Source organism: Balaenoptera physalus, assembly GCF_965194825.1.
Source record: "Balaenoptera physalus genome assembly, chromosome: 1".
Lineage (NCBI taxonomy): Eukaryota > Metazoa > Chordata > Mammalia > Artiodactyla > Balaenopteridae > Balaenoptera > Balaenoptera physalus.
Window position 1 is genome coordinate 77,679,990 of NC_138882.1, and position 18,601 is coordinate 77,698,590.

General features: G+C 40.4%; 1 protein-coding gene and 1 long non-coding RNA gene across 2 annotated transcripts in view; one reads left to right on the forward strand and one right to left on the reverse strand.

Moving 5' to 3' along the window:
• The window catches only part of LOC309637452 (uncharacterized protein), a gene marked incomplete at its 5' end in the record, with an annotated part of 279,570 nt that overhangs the window by 17,433 nt on the left and 243,536 nt on the right, over positions 1-18,601 (forward strand). The gene's annotated exons all lie outside the window — the stretch shown is intronic.
• LOC309639644 overlaps positions 3,284-18,601 on the reverse strand; it is a 69,906-nt gene continuing 54,588 nt past the window's right edge. Inside the window, exon 2 of the long non-coding RNA XR_014251782.1 lies at positions 3,284-3,390. This is a non-coding gene — a long non-coding RNA (uncharacterized lncRNA). The remainder of the gene's footprint in view (positions 3,391-18,601) is intronic.

The window sequence follows — 18,601 nt, forward strand, 5'->3', positions numbered from 1 at the left end:
ACTTAGGAGCTCTGTAATCTTGGTAAGATAACCTCTCTGTGCCTTTCCATCTGTAAAATGGAAACAAGAGTGGCATTTACGATATTAGAGATATTCTTCAAAATAATACGGGACGGAGAATTAGGTATGGATATAGATAAAACAAGAATGCCTGTGAAGGGAGTTCCTTAGCTGTCCAGTGGTTAAGACTCTGCGCTTCCAATGCAGGGGGCACGGGGTTTGATCCCTGGTCGGGGAACCAAGATCCTACATGCCCTGTGGCATGACCAAAAAATTAAAAACTTAAAAAAAAAAGATTGGCTATGAGTTGATAATTATTGTACATGGGGGGGTATATCACATTCTTTTGGTCTACTTCTGTATATGTTTGGGATTTCCCATTAAAAAAGTTTTAAGCAGTATTACTCACAAGAGCCCAAAGGTGGAAACAACTCAGATGTCCATCAACAGATGAATGGATAAACAAAATGTCATATGTATAATACACACAATGGAATATCATTTGGCTTTGAAAAGGAATGAGGGACTTCCCTGGTTGTCCAGTGGTTAAGACTCCGTGCTCCCAATGCAGGGGGCCCGGGTTCGATCCCTAGATCCCACATGCTGCAACTAAGAGCCACAACTAAAAAAAGATCCTGCGTGCCACAACTAAGACCCAGTGCAGCCAAATCAATCAATAAATAAATATTAAAAAAAAATTTTTTAATAAATATTTTTAAAAAGCTAAATCAATCAATAAATAAATATTAAATACATATCAATAAATAAATATTTTAAAAAATAAATAAATATTAAAAATAAATATTTTTTTAAATATTAAAAAAAAAGAATGAAATTCTGCTTTTTTCCCCTTGGGGGCCCAGTGTGCAATGGCTGCAAATAGCAGCCTCCTCAGTAGTGTACGCGGCCTGTTGCCTGTACGGGTTGCCCTAACGGACCTTGGAGACAGCCCTTTCCAGTGGACATTCATGACTGGCATGGTGTCCCCAGTCTAGACTCCAGACAGGTATGCGCAGTGCCTTTGGAAAGCTCCAGGGCACAGTGGCCAGGGTTCACACTGGCCAAGTCACAATGTCCATCCGCACCAAGCTGCAGAACAAGTATCATGTGATTGAGGCCCTACGTAGGGCCAAGTTCAAGTTCCCTAGCCACCAGAAGATCCACATCTCCAAGAAGTGGGAATTTACTAAGTTCAACGCAGACGAATTTGAAAACATGATGGCAGAAAAGCGGCTCATCCTGGATGGCTATGGGGTCAAATACATCCCTAATCACGGCCCCCGGACCAGTGGCAGGCCCTGCACTCATGAGAGACTTGGCACTGTCCCCTCCTTACTCACGCCCACCAATAAATCCTACTTTCCTGTCAAAAAAAAAAAAGGAATGAAATTCTGGCACACGCTACAATGTGCGTGAACTTTAAAGAATTATGCTAAGTGAAATAAGCCAGTCACAAAGGGACAAATATTGTACAATGCCACTTATATAAGATACCTAGAATAAACAATTTCATGGAGACAGAAAGTAGAATAGAGATTGCCAGGGCCTGGGAAGAGGGAGGTAATGGGGAGTTATAGTTATTGGGTACAGAGTTTTTGTTTGGGATGATGAAAAATTTCTGGAGATGGGTAATGGTGATGGCTACACAACATTGTGAAAGTACTTAATACCCCTGAATTGTACACTTAACATGATTAAGATAGTAAGTTTTATGTATATTTTGCCACAATAAAAAAAAAACAATGAGATCATGCATGTAAAGTACTTAGAGTTTTGGGCACATCGTAAGCTCTCAATATTAGTTATTATTATCAGATGCACATCCAGTCTCCTAGAGACATGTTTTGGGACTACGTTGCATTGTCTGGCCCCCAGGATTTCTCTTCCCAGACCCTGTGTCCAAACCTGTGCATGTCTGTATTACCTGGGTTTGTCTAGCTTGCAAAGCCCTCTTGTTTTTATTCTCTCATGAGAGAATCCTCATGAGAACCTTCTGAGAGAAGTGTGAGTATGGTTCCCATTGTGCAGATAAGAAAACTAAGGATCAGTCAGGGAGTAAGTTATGGGGTTTTTCCAACAGCAGGTAGGCAGAAGCCAGGTCTAGAAGGCAAGCCCTCCACTCCTACTCCACACCTTCTGTGTATTCCTTCTCTTTAGTCCTTGACTCCCATAGCCCACTCCACTGTAAACCTATCTGCCTGTGGCTCCTTTGATGGGAGGGGGCTTCCGGAAAAGGCACTCTTGCAAAGCCAAGACCGAAGACTTGGTTCTTTGCCTTCATTATGGCCCCTCAGGGGGAGTGAGGAACTCTGTAAACTGGGAGAGCAATGCCCTCCCTGAAAGGTTTCCAGGGATCCCCCTGCCCTAATGCCCCTCTCGAAGCAATCGCAATCTCCTTCCCCACACTTCTATCTTGCTTTACTGACCCAGTCCCATGTGACATCCTTGCAAGATGAGAAGTGAAATGTCTGATACTGCCCCCAACAGAGTGATAGTGTTGTTTTCCCAGCGTTCAGAACATCTCAGGCTGCCTCAACCTCTACCTCTGGCATTTACAACATAGGAGACCACTTTTCTCCATCCACCACACGGTTTAACCTACATACAAGCACCATTGGGACAATGGACTAGACCCCATTGACCGACCACCACGCTCTGTCTGCTCGGGAGCCAGAGACTAACACTCTGAACAATTGTGCCTGAATCAGAATTGCTTTCACTATCCTCACAGCCAAGACTCTTCCCCTCGGTGCTCACTCTCTTTCAGTCATTGACTCGTTCATTCATTTCTTCAGGAGCGACACTACACGCACGCATTTCATCTCCTTACCCCAATGACTTGTTGTGAACCAAAATATCACGCACAGCTTGGGTGTGGAAATGAATTGTCAGGGAAAGCTCATCTGTGCCTGAGAATACTATTGAGACGACCGCCCATGTTTCAACGGGGCTCGTGAGTGATACTCAACATTCCTGAGTAGGTCTGGGTTATCCTGTGCTTCATAGCTGTTATTTCACACACAGCTAGACTGCTTGGGATGGTTACAAAAAAAGGTTATCCAATCTTACTCCAGATCCTGCTCCTAGTATTGTCTAGGATCATGAATTAAGGAGACCTTGTGAGCTTTCCACCTCTAATTTATCTGCTGAGCTTCATTCTCCTCTGTGGTCATTCAGAGCTCTGATATCACCCCCATCCCAGCCGTCTTGCCATACTTGCTCCTGGTCAGGCTAAGGTCTATGCCCAGGACAGGGACACTTTTTTTTTTTTTTTTAAAATAAATTTTATTTATTTATTTATTTATTTGGCTGTGTTGGGTCTTCGTTTCTGTGCGAGGGCTTTCTCTAGTTGCGGTGAGTGGGGGCCACTCTTCATCGCGGTGCGCGGGCCTCTCACTGTCGCGGCCTCTCTTGTTGCGGAGCACAGGCTCCAGACGCGCAGGCTCAGTAGATGTGGCTCACGGTCCTAGTTGCTCCGCGGCATGTGAGATCTTCCCAGACCAGGGCTCGAACCCGTGTCCCCTGTATTGGCAGGCAGATTCTCAACCACTGCGCCACCAAGGAAGCCCAGGGACACTTTTAAAGGTTCCAGGAAATAAGAATCTAGGCTGTTCTATCATTTCCCATTTTCCTTATTATTTAGAGCGACTTTAATAAGCTGGAAGAACCTGTCTGGTTTCCATCTAGGCCCCATTCTCTACAGCAAAGCGGTCTCTGGTGCCCTCAAGGGGCAGAACCGAGCAGTGGCGAACAACTCCACTGACAGACAAAGCCAGGAAGCAACCTGACAAATGAACCCTCTGATTCACCTCCACCCCAATTTTACAGAATACTTTGGATTCACCTTTTTATTTTAAAGATCATGAAACACTTTTAAGAATATCATAATATGTTTGAAACACACACTGCCCCTAATACTCTCAAAAACATAGACTAGACCCAGCCCAGACCCCATGTGAGAACTGGGGAGCCCAAGGGCCATGCCAAATGCCTGCTCCCCAAAGAATCTGAACTTGAAATGTGTGAGCATAAGGGAAAAGTGATGAGATGACTCTCAGCTGGAGAAAGAGGTGCTCATTTCCTCCCTCCTGGTCCTCCGAGCCACAGGGCTGCCCTCCCATTAAGGACGGGAGGAGATGAATGCTTGGGGCACAGAGCACTTGGTGAGCAGTGGGGGCTGATCATCGAGCAGGGAAATAGGCAACAACATCTCCCCGGTGGAGGCCAGAAACCCTGACCTCCTTGAGCAGAGATGCTGGGAGGGCAAGTGTGAGGATACTGCAGGGATGTGGGCGGAGAGGAGGAAGGAGGAAAGGGGACCAGCAAAGCGGTGACCTGGATGGGAAGGACCACTAAAGGAAGAGTTGGGAGTCCTGGGAGTTCCCAGAGCAGCAATGATGGGAGGTAAGACCCAAGCTGTGGGCTTCATTTCTAAGAGCTGTAAGGAACCCAGTGCTGTCTCTGTGTGTGCTTGTTCTGTGAGAGACGGACATCCAGAAACTGTGGCCTTTTCTCTACTAACCACTGACATAGACTATATGTAAGCAAAATTAGTTGTTCTATCATCTGTTCCCATAGCCCTGTTTGGGTACGTTATCTTGTGTTGTATCTTGTTTCATCTCTGACTCTCAAACTATCCAATTCAACAAACATTAATCAAGTGCTTCTATTTGGCAGGCACTGTGCTGCCACAAGAGGCTTAAGGAACTCTGATTTGTCTCTGAACCTCGTACATGGCCAGCACAATGCAGCTTGGTAAGTATTAGATTTGAGTACTGTTTTTTAGGCAGGATGATTAGAGATACGGATTCCCCATGTCAAGTATGGAATTCTTGGTACCTGGCTTTCTAGTTATGTGTGTTGTTCTTACAAATGTGACCAGTGGGGGCTTGTCCCCTTCTTCACCCCCTTTTGTGGTTGATAGTTGTATGAGTCAGGGTAATTGACTCTAGCTGCTATAACAAATCATCCCAAATCTCAGTAATGTAGCACACAATAAAAGTTTATTCCTCACTCACACTAACGTCAAGTGGATGTGGCTAGTCAAGCAGCTCTTCTGGGCAGCTGTCGTCTAAGGTGGTGACTTGAGATCTAGGCTCCTTCTGTCTTGGGTCCACCTTGTCATCTCCATCGGATTCTCTACATGCAGCCAGATGATGAAGAGAGAGATGAAAGGCCATGTACCTGGAACTTAACCAGCTCTGCCAGAGATGACACACATCACTTCTGCTCAAGATCTTTTGGTGAAGAATAGTCACGTGGTTCCTGCCACATACACTAAAAGCAGAGACCTGGGGGCTCTGCTGGACAGCTTCTTGCCAACAGTTACTCTTCATCTTGGAAGTGAGCATGAATTTTTGGGCTAGTCATCCCTGCCAAAACAGCACTTTAGGATAATTAGGCATTAAAGTTATCCTCTGAGAGACAGAGAAATAAAAAGAAGGATTGTTTGACTTATAAGTACTTTATTCTGAAAAATCTAGACGACAACCTGTTCCTGGGAAGATTTGTAAAAATAAAAAAAAGCAATTTTAAACCCAAGGATCCTTTGTAGCCCTCCCAAGAGCTCCACAGTTGCTCGTCTGGATCACCACCATTGGTACTGGAACCAGAGGGTACAAATAGAGAAGAGGGGGAAAGACCCAGATGCCTTTCAAGGCTGAAAGAGAGCTTGATGGAAAGACAAAGAAACTTTTTGTGTTATCCTCTGGGAAGAAGATTATCTTCTTTCTGGTAATGGTTCTCTTTCTTTATCCACTTCTAGGCATAACAGGGCATAAAGACAGGTCACAGATAAAACTGTGCTCCCTGTACCAGAAATTCTGAGCTGAGAAAGACAGATGACTGTATGAAACCTTTGGCACTAAATGAAGAAGCAGTTTGAAGAATCAGCTAGAGATGAAAAGGAAGGCCTGGCCTCCTCTGGGTTCTTTCACTAGTGCAGGAAGAACTGGATTTGAGGCCTCTGGTGTCTACATCTCTTTCTTTAAAACATGAGACCTAAACATCAAAGGGTTTCTGGTCTGAGATGTAGGTTTGGCATAACCTAGAGGTGATGACTTGTCAATGATACATGTTAAATTAAATGGCAATTAGGCTACAGGGGAGAGTGTAATTAAAACTTAGAGATAGTCCTAAGACCTGTGTGAAGACCTGAAACAATCTGTTTTGGATAAAAATGAATATTATTTCACTCTCCCCTCAAAACATAGATACAAATATTCCCCAAGTCTCAAATCCTGCCCAACCAGCCCTTTTGTGTGGACCTAGGGGAGAGGGGACAGGGGAAGGGTCAGTTTGAAGATTGTATGATAAGTTTTGTGGGATGAACCAACTAACTAGTGAGAAGTGAGCCCCCTAGAGGTGAGGGGAATCCTACAGTATGCACCCTCTACCTTACCTGGAGCTACCAAAGACAGAGAAAAAGAGGGAGGGGCCAAAATAGATATTGACATCACAGCATCATCACCCTCAGTGCTGAACCCTGGACCACTGACCTGTAGATCCTGAAATTCTCCTTTAGCAAGTGCAAGACTGATCTGAGAACCTAGGTGGGGATTGACCTGTAAGTAGGAGTTGGGAATCTGTAGCTACAAAGGGTATAGAGCAGGAACTTGGTAGGCATTACATTATCATCATCAGAGAATGCAGTGTCAAGAACCCTGTGTGGTTAGTGATGTTTAAACTAAGGTTACTAAACTGTCTTCTAGGCCAGTGATGCAAACTTAGCGCACATAAGAATCATCCTGGGGGCTTCCCTGGTGGTGCAGTGGTTGAGAATCTGCCTGCCAATGCAGCGAACATGGGTTCGAGCCCTGGTCTGGGAAGATCCCACATGCCGCGGAGCAACTAGGCCCGTGAGCCATAACTACTGAGCCTGTGCGTCTGGAGCCTGTGCTCCGCAACAAGAGAGGCCGCGATAGTGAGAGGCCCGCGCACCATGATGAAGAGTGGCCCCCGCTTGCCACAACTAGAGAAAGCCTTCGCACAGAAACGAAGACCCAACACAGCCAAAAATAAAATAATTAATTAATTAATTTAAAAAAATAAGTGGTCTTATAAAACCATATTTATTAAAAAAAAAATCATCCTGGGAGTAGGAAGGAGAGTGTATTAAAATGCAAAGTCCCAGGGAGCAAACTAGAAAAGAGGTTTGGGAGGGGACCAGAAGTCTACATTTTTAAATCAGCACGACCAGGTAATTCTCAAATAGGTGCTGAGACATAGCTGAAAACAGCTGTTGGCTAAGAGGCTACAGTGGATTTGACAGAAATAAAAGATTTCTAGCACCATCCAAGAAAAATTTTAATATTGTTTTTTCTAAAAGAAAAACATTCTTGTTACTTGATATAATCTTATCATAGAGCTTTCAAAAATCGAATATGCATATTTCATTTATTGGCAGTGAACACTTTACATTTTAAAGCAGTGATCTATTTTTTTACTTCTTCAGGCTGATTTTGTATCTTGAGAAAGCTGAATATCAAGTTGTTCATTTAGGTGCAGGAGTCACTGCAGGTGAATGTTTCCAACATGGCAGGGGAATCGTGAGCCTTTTTTGAAACAGGTGGTAGAAGGTCAACCACTGATCCTATAAAACGCAGTTATGCAAAATTGTTCTGTTTAAGTAAAACGTATATGAATTCAAAGGTGGTAGTGATTCTAATTAAATTGGTCTACAGTCAACTTTTTTAAAACTCTTGTTTTTAATTTGAAATGGTTCTTTATGCAGGGAGAATAGCATGAAATACTTCAAATGTTAGTTTTTGTAGGAATAATAAAGTTCTACATATAATAGAATAAAATAACAAAAGACTCTCTGAGTTGAAAAAGACCTTGAAAGTAAACTGTTCCAGCCACTCATCTGACGCTTATCAGCCTGTGGAAATGGAAATAATACAGGCCTTGGAAACATGAGACCTGAGTTTCAAATCATCTTTGCCACTTGGACAGTAGCTGTATAATCTTAAACATGTAACTTAAGTTTTCTAGGCCTCAATTTCCCCATCTGTAAAATGGCATGTTGACCACCACGGTCTCTTTCATTCCTAATATTCTGTGATTCTCTTCTACAATTTCACCTTCCTCTTCATGTTTATTCATAATCTGAAGAAGGAATATGAGCTGATTTTCACTTTGCAAATTATCCTTCAATTTAGAATGAATGAATTAGAACATACATATGTACAAAGATTTTTTTAAAAATTAGACCTAAAATTAAAATTTCCTCAATTAAAATGCTTAAAATATGAATAAATTAACTCCCAGTAAAATCAGAAGGAACATTCTCCAATATGATGCTTAAAGTAGACGGTGGCAATTACCAAACCAGTGATGCTACTCCATAGGTACAGCCTATATTTAAGTGGAATTCTCCAACACAGATAAATGGAGCCATCAAGTGGCATAGTTGTTATCGCAAATTATCTCTGGAGACACAAACCCATGCTTTAAGAACCAAAACTCAGCATCTTTTTGATGCATAATGGGATGTGCCATCCTGATTGAGCATTATTTCCCATCAGTAAAGGGACTTCCTCTCATCTTTCTAAGTGAGCTGCACAAGATCCTTTTGCAAACCTTTCTTAAAAGATAACATGGGTATCATCTTAATATTAAAGCTATTATTAATACAAATAAATAATTTTAGTTCAGTGCTTTGCACTTTCAAAACACAGCACACAGTATGAACTCAATAATTGTTTACTACATGAATAATTTAAATTGAATAAAGCACTAGGCACTTGACAAACTGCGTCATTGGTACAGTTGAAATAGCACTGGCATTGGGGTCTTGACTACCTCTTGCTAGCTGCATAATTGTAGGCAATTTACACAACTTCATTGAGCCTCAGTATTCTCATCCGTAAATGAGATGAGAATTCTCTTCCCAAACACTAAGCTTAATGGGAGAATTAAAATAGATAATACCAAAAAAGGGAATCTATGACAAACTTCAGCTCACATTATTCTTATGGTGAATGTCTGATTTTTTTTTTCTCCTAAAGCTTTCTAATCATCAATTCTAATGTGTGGGATTTTCTCCCCTCACACCAAGCAATTCTTGGCTACTAGCTGAGTGTCCAAAAGTCAACTCAATTCTGACACTATCTGCCTGGAGATAACAGTAGATTCCACAGGTTAAGGGTTAAGTCCCACAGGACTGCTCCCCAACCCCTACCCCACTTCAGACACCAATCACAAGTCCAGGTTATCACTTGTGCTTCTGACCAATTGGCTGTAAATCAGAGGTTCCCACACCCCCTCCTTGGGTTTGATTAATTTGCTAGAGCAGCTCACAGAACTCAGAGAAACACTTTACTTACTAGATTACCAGTTTATTATAGAAGGACACCACTCAGGAACAGCTAATTGGAAGAGATGCATAGGCAACGTATGGGAACGGAACATAGAGCTTCCATGCTCTCTCTGAGAGGACCACTCCTCTCAAATCTCCACATATTCACCAACCCAGAGGCTCTACAAACCCTGTCCTTTTGGGTTTTAATGGAGGCTTCATTACATAAGCATGACTAATTAAATAATTGGCCATTGGTGATTGATTCAACTTCCAATCTCCCCCACCCCCATCCCTAGAGGTCAGGAGAGTAGGAGTAAAAGTTCAAAGTCTCTAATCTCACGGTTGGCTCCACTGACAACCAGCCCCATCCTTAGGTGGGGTCCAAAAGTCACCTCATTAATATAACAAAAGACCCCTTTAATGCGTTCATCGCCTAGGAAATTCCAAGGGTTTTAGGAGTTTTGTGCCAGAAATGGAGATGAAGACCAAATATATATTTCTTATGATAAATCACATTATCACACCTCCTAAGACTGGGAACAAGTCTGCTCTCACGTCTATTCAACAGCATACTGGAAGTCCTAGAAATAAGGCAAGAGAAAGAAATAAAAGGCATACAGATTGGAAAGGAAGAGATACTGTCTTAATTCTCAGACATATGATCATCTACATAGAAAGTCCTGAAGAATCTATTTTTAAAAATGAACTACAATTTGTATAGAAACACAAAAGACCCCGAGTAGCCAAAGCCATCTTGAGAAAGAAAAACGGAGCTGGAGGAATCAGGCTCCTGGACTTCAGACTATACTACAAAGCTACACTAAACAAGACAGTATTGACAGTAATCAAGACTGGCACAAAAACAGAAATATAGATCAATGGAACAGGATAGAAAGCCCAGAGATAAACCCACGCACATATAGTCACCTTATTTTTTATAAAGGAGGCAAGAATATACAATGGAGAAAAGACAGACTCTTTAATAAGTGGTACTGGGAAAACTGGACAGCTACATGTAAAAGAATGAAATTAGAACACTCCCTAACACCATACACAAAAATAAACTCAAAATGGATTAAAGACCTAAATGTAAGGCCAGACACTATAAAATGCTTAGAGGAAAACATAGGCAGAACACTCTGTGACATAAATCACAGAAAGATCCGTTTTGACCCACCTCCTTGAGAAATGGAAATAAAAAAAAAATAAACAAATGGGACCTAATGAAACTTCAAAGCTTTTGCACAGCAAAGGAAACCATAAACAAGACAAAAAGACAACCCTCAGAATGGGAGAAAACATTTGCAAATGAAGCAACTGACAAAGGATTAATCTCCAAAATTTACTCCAAAGTAGCTCGTGCAGCTCAATATGAAAAAAACAAACAACCCAATCCAAAAATGGGCAGAAGACCTAAATAGACATTTCTCCAAAGAAGATATACAGATTGCCAACAAACACATGAAAGGATGCTCAACATCACTAATCTTTAGAGAAATGCACATCAAAACTACAATGAGGTATCACCTCACACCAGTCAGAATGGCCATCATCAAAAAATCTACAAACAATAAATGCTGGAGAGGGTGTGGAGAAAAGGAAACCCTCTTGCACTGTTGGTGGGAATGTAAATTGATACAGCCACTATGGAGAACAGTATGGAGGTTCCTTAAAAAACTAAAAATAGAACTACCATACGACCCAGCAATCCCACTACTGGGCATATACCCTGAGAAAACCATAATTCAAAAAGAGTCATGTACCACAATGTTCATTGCAGCTCTATTTACAATAGCCAGGACATGGAAGCAACCTAAGTGTCCATCGACAGATGAATGGATAAAGAAGATGTGGCACATATATACAATGGAATATTACTCAGCCATAAAAGGAAACGAAATTGAGTTATTTGTAGTGAGGTGGATGGACATAGAGTCTGTCATACAGAGTGAAGTAAGTCAGAAAGAGGAAAACAAATACTGTATGCTAACACATATATATGGAATCTAAAAAAAAAAAAAAAGGTTCTGAGGAACCTAGGGGCAGTGCAGGAATAAAGACGCAGATGTAGAGAATGGACTTGAGGACAAGGGGAGGGGGAAGGGTAAGCTGGGACGAAGTGAGAGAGTGACAGGGACATACATATACTACCAAATGTAAAACAGATAGCTAGTGGGAAGCAGCCACATAGCACAGGGAGATCAGCTCAGTGCTTTGTGACCACCTAGAGGGGTGGGATAGGGAGGGTGGGAGGGAGATGCAAGGCGGAGGGGATATGGGGTATATGTATACATATAGCTGATTCACTTTGTTATACAGCAGAAACTAACACAACACTGTAAAGCAATTATACTCCAATAAATATGTTTAAAAAAAATGAACTGGAACTAATAAGTGGGTTTATAGCAAGTCACATAGAGAACATGCAGGAGGAGAGGGTGTTATTGGGAAACTCAGAAATCTAAACAATAGGTGGGTAGTTAAGACAATAAAAAGAAGCTAGGCCCACCCAGTCATGGCATGTATCCCACACCCCAGTTTCACGAGAATTGTGTACACTTGGTATATTTTCATAAGCTTGCCTTGAAAGGAAAAATTTAAGCTTTTTGAATGAGCAAACATATCTGTGAGATAAGCTAGTTTGCAAAGTCAGTCTCAATAATGTCCACAATTTTACAATGATGGGTTCCTTCTGGAAGTCCTGAAGTTCTTCTTGCAACTTGAATAGACAAGAGAGGGCTTTTTTCTCATGAAAGCCACTGAACTTCAGTATGAAACAAATGTTGCTTATGGACACCACCTATCTGACAAAAAAAGTCAAGAATGTATTGCCTTGCTCTTAACGTGACTGACAATTTAAACAGATTTGTTAAATCTTCATGCAGTTCTCTGGTAGGAAAGACTCCCCTGTGTTTACATCAGTAAGAAAATTTTCCTATTGCTGCAACAGATTATATATGAGAAACAAGTCTTCTTACTGATTTTGCAAATAACTGCGAGTTTATGGAAGAAAGACTTCACTATTTTCCTGAAAAGCATGCAAAAACTCAATATATGAGAATCCATATAAGTAATCTATATCATTGCTAACATCAATAATTTTACATAACAGAAGATTCAGTTACTCTAATTTGGAAACATCCATATACTTGCTTGAGCATATCCTATGTTTTATGTGTTCTGACTAAAATAGAATTTCATGGTTCTAACTACCTTAACCCTGTCCTATGCAAAAGCCTGAGAAATCAAAGTCTTGATGTATAATTAATTATATTTTTAAGTACACATTTAACTAATACAACTGTTAAAAATGTTTTCTCATTTTTCACCTAAGATAACCAGACATATCACCAGTGGTTTGCATACCAACTTGGGAAACACTGGTATAGTGGGAAAAGCACTATAATTAGAGGCAAAATACTTACATTCAAATTATGGTTCCTTTACTTAGTAGTTCTGCAACACTTAAGAGTCACTTAACATTTCTGAGCTTCAGTCATTTTAAAAGGAAGAAATGCAATAAAAAGTATACTGGGGGATCATCTGGAATGTGATCGTATAACCAAATACTACCACATATTTCCAGGCCTGTGTTTGCATTTGCATTTGCACAAAGTGGACTGCAATGCAGTCACAGTGAATAAAACCTTGCTAGTAGTTCAAACAGAGAAAAATGGGGGGAGGACTGAGTCACAGAGCACAGGCATGCTGAACTCAAACTAATCTGCACTTTAGGCATCAACACTATACTCAAGTGATTTACTTCTTTAGAAATATGAAATGCATTTGTGGCAAGGGTAGGCTAGTTGATGTTGTAGCATGAATTACCATTGCAGAAGAAAAATTTTGTCCTTAAACTGTTAAAAGAATTCAACATGGTAATAATAATGGGTCAATGATCATTTTGACATCAGAACATATCAGACTTTATTACAACACATTAAAAATCAAGCACTGTCACTTAAGGGATCACCAGTTGACAACATGATCATACACACCAATGTACATGTGAGCCCTGTTCTAGAATATCCTTATATCTGACTTTTGAAATATTTTCAAAATGAAAATATAAGATTAAAAATTGTGATGGGGAGGGAATTCCCTGGCGGTCCAATGGTTAGGACTCCATGATCACACTGCCGAGGGCACGGGTTCAATCCCTGGTCGGGGAACTAAGATCCCACAAGCCGTGTGGAAAAAAAAAAAAAAAATTGTGATGGGAAGATTTAAATACCACCAGGTTTTCCCTTATCATGACATCAGACCATCATCATGTCAGCTTTACTCTTGTCTTACTCTTACATTTATACAGGCATCTGTGAGCAGGGTGTTTTGATAAAACACTTATATATGATCATATGGATTCATACAATCACCAGGCTAATTATGTGACCAAGAAAATAAATTAATATAGAAAATTGCAATGAGGTATCAGATCTTTAAGATAGTATCAGTTGAAATAGGCAATCTTCATCTTTATTTTGGTAGGAGTTTGCTGATTCATTCTTGACCCTCAAAAAATACATGAATATAGCCCAAGAAAGGGAAGTATGTCCCATTCCTACAGCTGTGACGAGTGAAAATCTGGGCTTATTCACCTAAGCCTTGTGCAGACCCATTCTATTAGTTAGAATGCTTATAGCGGCAGGAATAGAAAATCCTCACTCATTTTGACTTTAACAAAGAGGACTTGTACTTTTCCCTATAATAAGCTATTCAGTGGTTGGGAAATTCTGTGTATAGTTCACCAGGCTCCAACTCTTTTTCTTTGTGGTTCTCCTGGTAGTAAGATGGCTGCAACAGTTCTAAACATGGTAGTTAAACACAACATTCAGAGATAGAAAAGGGATTGTCTCTCCTAGTGTGTCCTCCTTAGGAGTGAGAATAACTTTTCCCAGAAAAGTCTTAGTAGCACCCACCACATTTCAATGGCAGAAATGTATCACATGCTCACCCTTAAATAAGAGATTTGCAAGGGAAATGGGACTAACATGAGTGACTTAAACTAATCAGGACTTAACCCTGAGCAGGGGATGGGGTTACCTTCTGATGAGTCACTTGGGTAAAAGATAGATCACTGTGAGCAAGAAAAAGGAAGGAAATTGGTACTAAAGGGGCACAAATATATTAACAAACAGACCATGTCTTCCATTCACCAAAGTGCCTGAACTGGACGTGAAAAGAGTAGTTGGCCAGTTTATCTGTATAGAGATTTAACTATATTGTTTTTCACACCTGGGGAGGTGGTCTACTTTCTGTTCAATATCCACTTTTGGTTTTTTAGCTGTACTGGGTTGAATAGTGTCCCCCAGAATTCATGTCCACTGGAACATCAGAATGAAACCCTATTTGGAAATAGTATTTGCAAATATAATTATAGTTATGATTAGGTCATACTAGATTAGGATGGACCTTCACCCCATGACTGGTGTCCTTACAAGAAAAGAAAACAGAGACACACAGACACACAGGAGAATGCCCACTGATGGAGACAGAGATTGGAATGATGCATCTACAAACCAAGGAATGCCAAAGATTACCAGAAACGACCAGAAGCTAGAAAGAGGCAAAAAAGGATTCTTCCCCACTGCCTTCAGTCACCTTGACACTGCTGATACCTTGATTTCAGACTTCTAGCCTTTAGAACTATGAGAAAATAAATTTTGGCTATTTTAAGCCACTCAGCTTGTAATACTTTGCTGTGGCAGCCCTAGAAAACTAATACGTTAGCTATGCACCTCTTAATCTTATTTTTTAGGCGTTGCTTTAGAGTTTCCAATATTTTTAATTCATCATAGTCTACTTTCAAAATATTACACAATCTCAGCTATAATTTAAGAACAAAAGTATACTTAAAATTTCCCCTTCCCATCCTTTGTGCCATTCTTGTATTTCATTTCTATTTATGTTATAAACTTCAGAATACATTGTGTTTTTTAAAGATTTGCTTTAAACAATTACATTTAAAGATATTTTAAATTAGGAAAAGTCCTTTCTATATATACAATATCTCTTAATTCCTTTTTGTATATCTGGCTTTCCATCTGGTATTGTTTTTCTTCACTCTGAAGAGATTTCTTTAGCATTTATTTTAACACAGGTCTGCTGGTGACAGATTTTCTCAGCTTCTGCTTCTCTAAAGATGTCTTGATTTTGCCTTCATCTTTGAAGGATATTTTTGCTAGATATAAAATTCTAGGTTGATGGGCTATTGTTAAAAATTTCAACACTTAAAATAGGTCATTCCCTTGTCTCCTGGCTTGCATTATTTATGGTAAGAAGTCATTAAATTCTTATTTTTGTATTCCTGCATATACTGTCTTTTTTTTCCGGTTGCTTCTAGGATTTTTCTCTTTACTACTGGTTTCCAACAATTTTTCTATTATGTTCTTTTGTGGTTTTTGTTTGTGGGTGTGTGTGTTTATTCTGCTTGAGTTTCATTTAGCTCCTTAGATAATTAGGTTTCTAGTTTTCATCAAAACGGAAATTTTTCAGTTATTGCACTTTGAAATATTTTTCTTCCCCACCCTATGACTCCAATTACACATTTATTATGCCACTTGATATTGTCCCACAGGTCACTGTGGCTGCTTGTTGTGGGGTTTTGTTTCTAGCTTTTTCCCCCTCTGAGGTTCAAATCAGATAGCTTCTACTGCTGTCTTCAAGTTTACTAATCTTTTTTTCTATAGTTTCTAATATGCTATTAAGTTCATCCAGTGAATTTTTCACTTTAGATATTGTATTTTTCAGCTTCAGAGAGTCCATTTGATTCTTTTTTCATATCTTTCACTTCTCATATTCATATTTTACAGTAAATCTTTTTTAAGGCTTGCTTTATATATTTGTTTGTTGTATGGTACAATCTATATATTTTTTTCCATTACATCTTGAATGTATTTATAATACCTGTTTTAAAATTTTGTCTACTAATTTCATCTGAGTCTCTTTCTATTGACTGATTTTTCTCTTGGTGATGGACCACACCTTCTTGCATCTTCGTGTGTTTAGTCATTTTTATTAGATGCTGGATATTTAAAATATTACACTGTTGATTGTATTTTGATGCTTTTCTTTAAAGAAGATTTAATTTTGTTTTGAGAGGCAGTTAAATTAATTGCAGACCACTTTGAGACTTAAAAAAAAAACTTTCATAGGGTAGACTTTGAATAGGCTTTACTCAGTGGTATTGAGAGGCTTTGTTTCTCCTGACACCAACCAATTCTGACTTCAACTGGGTGTCCTACAATGCAGTTCAGTTCTGACACTAACTACCTGCAGTTTGTGTCAGACTCCACAGGTTTCATTGCTTAGTCCCACAAGATTGTTCTCACTTCAGACACCAGTTGCAAGTATTGGGTCCCCAGGTTACCTACACTTATGTTCATTTTGGCTATAAAGTTGAGGGTTCCCATGACGTCTCTCCCTTCGGGTTCAATAATTTGCTAGAACATCTCACAAAACCTAGGAAAGCACTTTACTTACTATTACTGGCTTATTATAAATGATACAACTCAGGAACAGTCAAAGGGGAGAAAGATAGTGGGGCCCAGTGTGGGGCACACCACCCCCTAGCACATTAATATGTTCGCCAACCCAGAAAGTGCTTCAAACCCCATTATCTGGGGCTTTTATGTAGGCATGACTGATTAAATCACTGACCATTGATGATTAACTCAATCTCAAGCCCCTCTTACTTCCCCAGATGTTGGGTAGGGGGGCTAAAAGTTTCAAGCTTCTAATCAAAGCTTGGTCTTTCTGGCAACCAGCTCCCATCCTGAAGCTATCTAGGGGCCTGTCAAGAGTTGCCTCATTAGAACAAAAGACACTCCTACTATTCTTAACACTTAGGAAATTCCAAGGATTTTAGGAGCTCTGGGCTAGGAACCAGAGACAAAAACCAAATGTCTTTCTATGACACCACAGGTATGCTGTTAAATGTTTAACAACCAGTTTTCCAGGGGAAAATAAAACAACAATCCGGATTTGTAGTGTATGCTGATTTCCTTGATGTAAATATTCCACAATGGCTCATGACCAACTACCAGCATGATGTCACTGAAGGTGGAGTTGGGAGGAGATATGAACAATTGACTCCACAAACTAGTTTGAGCCAGCTCCAACACACCACTGCCTTAGTCCAGTTTAGCTCTAATACTAAAGGATAACTATCTTGGGGTCTCTACTGAATGCATAGGTGTTGGAAGAGGACCACTCTGAATGGTCAGAAATTAAACATCTGCCCAAACTGTGTGAGCTCTAGGAAATCACTCATCTTATCTCTCCAGTAATTGTTCCTTCTCTCACAATTTTATTTGGAGAGGCTTCATGAAGTTTTGTGGGTTTTTTTAATTTTATTTATTTATTTATTTTTGGCTGCATTGGGTCTTCACTGCTGCGTGCAGGCTTTCTCTAGTTGTGGTGAGCGGGGGGCTACTCTTTGTTGTGGTGCACAGTCTTCTCATTGTGGTGGCTTCTCTGGTTGTGGAGCACGAGCTCTAGGTGCGAGGGCTTCAGTAGTTGTGGCTTGCAGGCTCTAGAGCGCAGGCTCAGTAGTTGCGGCGCACAGGCTTAGTTGCTCCACAGCATGTGGGATCTTCCCGGACCAGGGCTCGAACCTGTGTCCCCTGCATTGGCAGGTGGATTCTTAACCACTGCGCCACCAGGGAAGTCCTCTTCATGAAGTTTTATTCTATGTATGTAGATCTTAATGTTCAGCCAAGAATTCAAGAGGAGCCCTTATGCAGATTTCTGAATCTCTTTCTCTATATAGCTCCCTTCTTTCTGGTACTCTGCCTTGCATATTCAAGCTGCCTTGGCCTCTCTGAACTCTGTCTCCTCAACTGCAGGCTGCTGTGATCTTCTTGGGTTTCCCACCTCTGCATCACATTCCAGAAAGTGCCTCCAGGCAGGAAACTGTGTTAATTGTAGGTTTCACCTTATTTGTTTCCTTTCTCTCAAGGATCACAGTTCTGTGCTGCCTGTTGTACAATGTCTGTAACAGTTGTTTCACACATTGTGTCCAATTTTCTAGTTGTTTACAGTGGAAATACAAGTCTGTTATCAGTTACTCCATTGCAGCCAGAAGAGGGAGTCATTCTGCTTCTATTTCAGTGAAGCGGATTCCTTCCTTATGGGGAGATATTACATTTCTGATTTCATATTTTCCTTTTATGAAAAAAGGGAGCTTATCTTATTTCTGTTTTCACAGAAACCATCAGCTTGATACTCTTTTACACTACCTTGCTTTAGTGAATAGATTGTCCACGCACCCTGGAATAAGCCTTGGGAAGGCAACATTCT